General features: G+C 39.7%; 1 non-coding gene across 1 annotated transcript; it reads left to right on the forward strand.

Moving 5' to 3' along the window:
- Positions 1-1,069: 1,069 nt before the first annotated feature.
- On the forward strand, positions 1,070-1,177 carry LOC130978206 (small nucleolar RNA R71). Its single transcript, XR_009085862.1, has one exon. It is a non-coding gene; the product is annotated as a small nucleolar RNA R71 (small nucleolar RNA).
- The last annotated feature ends 7,952 nt before the right edge of the window (positions 1,178-9,129 follow it).

Consider the following 9,129-nt stretch of genomic DNA (forward strand, 5'->3'; position numbering starts at 1 on the left):
TATTTACATCTAAAGATGCAAACATATCAAGAAACCTTGAGTACATTCTCCCTGCTACACCACCTTTAAGCCTGTGGGGAAAAGGTGCATATGGGTTCAATACCTCCTTCTTCTTTAGCTCTTCCTTGGATGTGAGTGGAGTTGCATAGCTTCCTTCCACTTGACTTTCCTTTTGGTTATTTTGGAGGTGTTCTACTCCATTCATACTCCCCTCATCACTTGTGGTTATCATTTTGCATTCTTCCCATCTCACTTTCTTTGGTTCTCCTCTTGGATTCTTTTCTGTATCACTGGGGAATCCATCAGTGGGTTTGGGGATTTGTTGAGATAGATAACCTACTTGGGACTCCAATCTCTTGATGTTTTCTCCTTGGTTCTTGATGTTGGCTCGCACTTCTTCCTTAAACACTTTGTTGTCTTGGACTTCTCTGCATATGTTTTCAAGTAGAGCCTCAATCTTTGAAAGCCTATCATCTGTGGATGATGGTGGGTTGAGATTAGGTGGTTGAGAAGGTTGGTTAGATGGATGTTGGTAATATCTCTGTGAAGTGTTTTGATGAGTGGCATTCTTGTTGGAGTTGAAGTTGGAACGTCTCTGATCTTGTCCTTGGTCTTGTTGGTTTCCCCATCCAAAGTTTGGGTGATTTCTCCATCCAGAGTTGTAGGTTTTAGAGTATGAATCATGGACTTGTCTAGGTGAATTTCCCACATAGTTGGCTTGTTCCCAGTCACCTTCTTCTCCCATGTTTACTCCTTCATGAGTTGGTGATGAGGTGATGGTTGCTGCAACTTGGTTCTCTTCCACCTTCTTGGTAAGATCTGCTAGCTGCTTGGTGATCATCTTATTTTGGGCTAACAGTGCATCCATGTGGTTCAGCTCCATTACTCCTCTAGTGTTACTTCTTTTAGAGGCATAGAAGTAGTCATTCTCAGCAACTGTTTCAATGACATCTATGGCTTCTTCAACGATTTTCTTCTTGTTTAAAGAACCTCCTGATGAATGATCTACAACCTTCTTTGACTCATAGGAAAGACCTTCATAGAAGATGTGAAGTTGAACCCACTCATTAAACATCTCTGGTGGACATCTCCTTGTCAAGTCTTTGAATCTCTCCCATGCTTCATAAAGTGTCTCACCATCTTGTTGCCTAAAAGTCTGCACCTCAGTTCTTAGCCTATTGATCCTTTGAGGAGGATAAAATCTTGCTAAAAACTTGTTCACTACCTCCTCCTAATTTGTCAAGCTTTCTTTTGGGAAGGATTCAAGCTACTTTGTTGCCTTGTCCCTGAGTGAAAAGGGGAACAAGAGCAACCTATAGACATCGGGGTGGACTCCATTGGACTTCACTGTGTCACAAATCCTCAAGAAGGTGGTCAAGTGTTGGTTAGGGTCTTCTTGAGCACCTCCTCCAAATGAGCAATTATTTTGCACCAAAGTGATGAGCTGAGGTTTTAGCTCGAAATTGTTGTCATGTATGGTGGGTTTCTGAATGCTGCTTCCACAGTTTCCTGGATTAGGACTGATATAGGATCCTAAGACCCTCCTTTCGTGCCCAGTCCGGTTTGCATGGCCTTCTCTGGCATGATTATGAGCTTCTTCTTCATGATTGTTCTCCAAATTCTCTTCCATGTTGGGTTCAAAGGGTTCTCTCAGGTTCTGAATCAAAGGATGTTGAGATTCCTTCTCTTCTCCCTGTCATACAACAAACAGAATGCACAACGGGAGATATAGTGAAGACTATTTTTGTTAGAATGATTGTTAGTGTGAGTGATGTAATTTATCAAACAGTTAGTGGGTTAGTGAGCTGAATTATGATAAACTAATAAAAAGAGAACAGAAAATAGAGAGGGTAAAGGGGATGAGAAAGAAATTAAAAACGAACTAAGGTAAATTACTGAATACAGAAAAGAATAATGAAAAATAAAAAAAATGCTCAATCTAGTGATCTTCTAGCTTAATCATTGTTGATTCAAAATCAATCCCCGGCAACGGCGCCATAAACTTGATGCATGGAAACTTGTCTCTCAACAAATTTTCCTTCGGCAAGTATACCGAATTATCATCAAGTAAAACTCACTATAGAGTGAGGTCGAATCCCACAAGGATTGATTGGTCAAGCAACTTTAGTTAGAAGAATATGCTAGTTGAGCTAAACAGAATTGAGAATGAGTTGCAAAAATTTAAATGACTAGAAATTAAATAGCAGAAATTAAAGTGCAGAATCTTAAATGGGGAATTGGGGTAACACTCATAAAAGTAAATGGCAAAAATTAAAGAGAATGGGTGAGATCAGAAATGGGGAGATCATTGGGTTTAGGAGATGTTGCAATTCTCCGGATCAAGTTCATTCTCATCTCTTCCTCAATCAATGCATTCATTGATCTCCTTGGCAATCTTAAGTGATTGGATTCCAATTCCTTGGTAATCCAATCTCTCAAATCTTGATCAATAGCCAATTCCTTGGTCAATTGCTCATGAGAAGAGATGAAGTATGGTCACTGATTATACCACATACATTTCCCAATCAAGTATTGGTAGGATTATAGTCACATATCCATCCAAACCCAAATTGGTCCAGCATAAGAAAGCATTTCTAGCATGATCTCTTCATTCCTCTTCCAAGGTTCCGAAGAGATCCAATTATGGATAGTTTCTTTTCCAAGACAACTAACCAATTGAATTAGGATTGAAAGCTTTCTAGTAAAATCAAGAGAAAAGATAGAAGAAGAAGAATGAAAACTAATATTGATCCATCAAATTACAGCAGAGCTCCCTAACCCAATGAAAGGGGTTTAGTTGTTCATAGCTCTAGGAATCAAAATTGGTAGAAAAGAAGAATCCATGCTAGGAGTACAGAAAAGTAAAATATGCAGAGAGTAGTTCCCAAAAGTCCAAAAGTTCCTAGCTAGTTCAAAACTACTCCTATATATACTACTATTCATGATCTTCTAGTGAGTTCTTCAAGTCTTGGATGTGGACTTTGGACCTTGAGTTGAAGCAATTCTCATCTTTAGTGGGCCCAGCTTGCAGAGAAATATGAATTAGGCTTGGGCATTTAGTGAGATTAACGTGGAATACATTTCTGGGTGCGAGAACGTTAGTGGCATTCACCTTTTCCACTAACGTTCCACCTTTATATGCCCACATTATTTTCACCGTTAGAAGTCTTAACGTGACTTCTAACGTTCCTTCTCAATTCTTGGCCAACGTTAATGGGACTCACTTTTCCCATTAACGTTGGCTTGTGCCCCTTTTCGCAAACATTAATGGGAATCACTTTTCCCATTAACGTTGCTTGCCTCTTGACCCCTACGTTAGGTCTCACGTTAGCTTAGCTAACGTAGCTCTTAACGTGGGCATCTATCACCTTCAAGAGCGTTAGTGACACTCACCTTTGTTACTAACGCTCCAATTGCCTTAAGCCCCTACGTTAGAACCCACGTTAACTAAGTTAACGTGGCTCTTAACGTAGTAATGAAGCCATCTCCCAACGTTAGTGACAAAAGTGAGTGTCACTAACGTTGGCTCTTTGAACCCCACTCCACGTTAACTTTCACGTTAACAATCTTAACGTGAGAGTTAACGTAGGCAATGCTAATGATCCAACGTTAGTGACAAAAGTGAATGTCACTAACGTTGGCATTATTGATCCTCTTCCACGTTAGAGTTCACGCTAACTTAGTTAACGTGACTCTTAACGTGGGGCATTGCCTAGTTTCCCAACGTTAGTGGTGTTCACTTTTACCATTAACATTGAGGAGAAACGTTATTGGAGTTCACGTTTCTCATTAACGTGGAGTCCTCTTTTTCTTCTACATTAAGTACCACGTTAACTTAGTTAACGTGGCTCTTAACGTAGGCTATGAATGGCTTCGCAGGCTTTATTGGTGATCACTTTTCTCATTAACGTTGCAAGGTATTTGCCATCCCACGTTAGTAGTCACATTAACTAAGTTAACGTGAATGCTAACGTGATTCTTCCATGCTTCATTTGTCTTGAAATCAAGCAATTAAAGTGCATCAAAGCTCTAGCCAAAGTCATGAGATTATGCATCATTAAATTATCATGCAATTCTGGCAAAAATCTCATAAAATCATGCAAAATTCACAATAGTTGCTTAAATGAAGGTGTAAGTGTATTTTCACCCAAAACTTGCCTTGTTTACTAGGAAAATGCATGAAACTACCCTAAAACAGTAAAGAAAAGGCCAGTGAAACTGGCCTAGATGCCCTGGCATCACTCTCTACCATGCACCCCTTTACGTCAATTTTGTGGGGTCACGCGTGCGCGTGGGTGACGCGCACGCGTGGAGGGCTGGATTTGCAACTGACGCGGACGCGTCAGGGACACGTTCGCGTGCATGTGTTGGTGCCAAAGGCGCGCTTCCAGCCACGCTCCCGCATGAGTTTCTGTTCAAATCCCCTTTTTCGCTAATTCTCCTTTGACGCGGACGCGTCAGCGACGCGGTCGCGTGCTTCACCTTTTTTTTACAGAATGCAAAAATGCAGAATACAGATGACTATGCAGAAATTTAGAATGAACACGAATAGAAATGAAATAAAATAAAATTAAAAACAAAAAGGAAATAATATACCATGGTGGGTTGTCTCCCACCTAGCACTTTTAGTTAAAGTCTTTAAGTTGGACATTTGATGAGTCCCTTGTCATGGTAGCTTGTGCTTGTACTGATCCTTGAATCCCCACCAATGTTTGTAATTCCAATGGCCTCCGGGATCCCAAACTAGGCACACACAGCCGTCAAGCAATCTAAAGTAAGTGACAAGGCCCCAAGAGTGTTGATTGCTAGAATGAATTCCGGGGTCCCAAACCTTGCTTTTGCACCCGTCTTCTTCTTGATTATCATGCTTCCATCCGGGTGGCACGCAATTGAAATTCTCACTAAGGCATCCAAACAGCTTCCTAGACCCATTCAATTGAGCTTTACACCAAACCTTGCATTTCAACTTGGAGGGTACAACCATGTTGAACCTTGCTTGACAACTCCAACCACTAACCATCTTCCTCTTGCTCTTAATGCCACAAAGATCTCTAAGTTGACCATCCATCTCTAGAAGCCCATATTCAAGTGGGAAAGTAGAGGTTAAAGATAAGAATTTTACCCACTTAAATGTTGTATTGGACGGTAATGGCTTTGGGAGAGGTGTTTCTAATGATCTTGCAAGCTCCACTCCCTTGTGCTCTTCTTTGACATCTTCCACCTCTTTGCAAGCTTCTTCAATATCAACCTCTTCCTCTTGGTAGCTTTCTTCCAATTCGATTTCTTCTTCATTGTTCACCAAGAGCATGGAAGGCTGTGCTTCTCCTTCTTTAAACTCCATATCAAGTCCAATGGGAGAGGATTTAAATGTAGATAAGAATTTATTAATGATTGAATCCATCTCTTGATCGTCACCTTCAAAGTCTTCAACCATGATATGCCTTGGAGGTTGTACACCCTTCTCAACATCAATTTCAAACGTCTTTGAAGGAGGCTCTATAACTTGACTTTCCCATGGAGGTTCAGCATCTCCTAAGTCTTCAACCACTTCTTCCTCTTCAATGATTACGACTTCCTCCAATTGTTCTAATACAAAGTCATGCTGCTCGCTATCCACCGGAGTTTCTAGCTTCTCTTTCATGCTGCGTTCTTTGAGTGTCCGAACGTCAAGAAGCTAATCGATTTACTACCTCGGTTAAGGCAGTTGCGAATTCTAGTGCATCCCTTTTCATCTTCGCTTGCCCTTGAAGAAGACCACGAAGGATGTCATCCATTGGAGATTGGGGTGGATATGAGGGTTCATTTCTTGGGAGGAAGGGTTCATGATAAGAGGGTGGTTCCTCATGATAAGGATGTGGTGGTTCATCACTCTCCATCTTTTCCACTTGTTGCACCACACACTTCAGTTCCATGTTCTCAAATTAAGATTCTTTAGCCATGAGAGTTTCGGGTGCCATTCGGCTTACCACTCAGTCCAATTGACGAAGGGTTGCTTGAAATTGATCCACTGTTTCCTTGAGACCATCCCTTGACTCTTGTTCTGCTTGAATATCATAAGTAGGACCATAAGGCTTTTGGATTGATGGATATGGATGCGGTATATATGGAGGTGGTGGTTCTTAGGAATAATTGGATTGGAATTGGGGTGGTTCTATGTATGGTTCGTTTGGCTCATAGTGTGGTTGGTATGGTGGATATGGATTAGGGTCATATGGGGGTGTTTGGTGGTAAGGGACTTGTGAGTATGGTGGTTTAAAGCTATGTTGAGAAGGGGATTCATAGGCGTATGGTGGTGGTTGTCGATAATCAAAAGAGCGCTCACCATAGCCATTATCTTGATATGCTTCTTGGAATGGCTCTTGGTCATAGTATGCTGGCGGAGGCTGTTGCCAAGAGGGTTGATCAAATCCCTGTGGCTCCTCCCACCTTTGATTCTCCCATCCTTGATGCATGTTCTTATTGTAATCTCCTCTTCTTGCAACATGATTATAACCAAACTCATAGCCAAAAGGGTGAGAGTTCATAGTAGTAAGAGAAAATAAAAACAAAACTAATAAAAATAAGCAACAAAGTCCCAAAACTAACAAAAACTAACAAACAAGCAAAAAAAGCAAATATTAACAATAACCAATAATAAGGCACACGTTTGCAGTTCCCCGGCAACGGCGCCATTTTGACGATCGGATTTCTATCGGTAAAGAAATTCACAAGAATATAATCGCGTTGTAAGTATAGTTTCTAAACCAACAGAGAATCCTTTCGTACAAAAGTTTGGTTGTCACAAGTAATAAAACCCAATAAAATTTATAACCGAAGTATTCAAACCTCGGGTCGTCTTCTCAAGGAATTGCAGGGATGTGTTCTTATTATTGGTTATGGAAAATGTATCTTTTTTGGGGTTTTTAAATAGGTTGAACAAGAAAAGTAAATTACAAGAAAATAAATTAATAACTAATAAAGCTCTTGGCAAGGTATTAGAACTGGAAGTCCTATCCTAGTTATCCTTATCAATTGTGATGAGAATTGGCTTTTGCTCCCACTTGGTCAACCTCTAACTATGAAGGTATGTTAAGTGGATAAATCAATTTGATTCCTCAAGTCCTAGTCAATTCCTAAGAAAAGACTAGAGTTAGGGGAATTCAAATTAATCAGCAAAGAATTCCAATTTTCCGTCATCAGCTGAGTTTGATAACTCAAGTGTCACCAATTACTCAACCAAATCTAAGAGTGTAAAAAGCTAAATTAAAATCATAAATATGAAATACCTCAAATTGCAATAAATAGAAAATCAAATTAAACATGAGAAATCATAAACCAAATAGCAACATAAAGTAATCAACAAGGGAAAGTAAATAAACTAAAGTACTAGAAGAATTAAAAGTATAAGAAAAAACTAAATAAGAAAAGCAAATCCTAAAATCCTAAAACCTAAGAGAGAGGAGAGAGCCTCTCTCTCTCTAGAAACTACATCTAATCCTAAAATTGTGAATAATGAATGTTGTGTATGTTGTTAATTGAGTCACCGCATGTTCCCTGACTTTATTATGTGTTTCTTGGCCGAAAATTGGGTTAAAACGTTGCCCGGAATCGCCTCCAGCGTTTTCTAAATTTTCTGTAGATCGCGCATGTCATGCGTACGCGTCCGTCATGCGTACGCGTCATTTGACATTTTTCTCTCCATGCGTGCGCGTCAGGCACGCGCTCTCGTTGTTTGTGCAAACTCCAATCCACACGTACGTGTCAAGCACGCGTACGCGTCACTATGATTTTTTCCAAATCGCGCACACGCGTTAGCCATGCGTGCGCGTCGCTGTTCGCTGGTTGTCTCTTTTATTTCTTGTGCTCCTTCCCTTTTTGCAAGCTTCCTCTCCATTCTCTAAGCCATTCCTTTCCTATGAAGCCTGAAACACTTAACACACGGATCACGGCATAGAATGGTATAAAGGAGAATTAAAATACACCATAAAAATATCTCTAGGAAGCAGTTTTCAACCATGGAACAATTTTGGGAAGGAATTGTAAATACATGCTAATCATATGAATAAGTGGTAAGGACTTGATAAAACCACTCAATTAAACACAATATAAATAAAAAAATAATGGTTTATCAGTCAACATTATAGGGTCACATAGAGTCAATGGAGACCAAATCAACTAACTACTCTAATGTATCAAACAAGAACGGACATCAATGACTCAAGGATCACCAAAACCAACAATTTCAAGCCAAGAATGGAGAAAAACTAATTAAAAACTAAGCCAGGCATTTTATCAAACACTTGGTGTGCATGAAAATAAAATAACATTAAATTTCATTAAAATAAATTCTAAAGCTACCAAACCAAGAAAATAACAATAACAACTAGAAAAAGCAATAAATGACATGAAAACATAAATTTGCATTAAATGAAATTAAAATAACAAGAGTATCCATAAACATAAAAGTGACAAAATAAAAGAAATACAAGAGAAATGAAAAAGATAGAAAAAAGAAAGCATGAAAACATAAATGGAACTACACTAAAACAAGAATTAAAATTTGAAATTAAAGAGAAATTAACTAAACCTAACCTAATTCTAGAGAGAAGGGGGAGCTTCTCTCTCTAGAAACTAAGAGAAAAGCATAAAAAACCTAAACCTAATTCCCCCCCTTCATTCCTCTTCACTTTGGCCTTAAATAGCTTCAGAAATAGATTGGATTGGGTTTTAGAGGCCCAAAAATCGCCCCCAGCGGTTTGCAATTAATGACCTCACGCATATGCAGTCGTGCGTACGCACGACCTACGGTGCGTACGCACAGTTGCGCAAAATTACCATCGTGTGTATGCACGACATTTGGTGCGTACGCATCCTTGCACGAAGTCACTGTTGTGCGTACGCATGCGTCACTGTGCGTACGCATGCGTCACTGTGCGTACGCACCTTTGCAGCAGCTTCCAAACTCCATTTTCTTCATGATTTCTCCTTTTTGGATGCTCTTTCTTCACTTCTTCAACCCAAACTTGCCTTTAAAACCTGAAATCATCATCAAAACTATCAAGGCACCAAACGGGATTAAAGTGAATAAAATTGGCTAAATTAAGCACAAAAGAGCCTGTTTTCACTTTTAAGCACAATTTAGGAAGAAAT

This window comes from Arachis stenosperma, chromosome 4 (genome assembly GCF_014773155.1).
Source record: "Arachis stenosperma cultivar V10309 chromosome 4, arast.V10309.gnm1.PFL2, whole genome shotgun sequence".
Classification (NCBI taxonomy): Eukaryota; Viridiplantae; Streptophyta; class Magnoliopsida; order Fabales; family Fabaceae; genus Arachis; species Arachis stenosperma.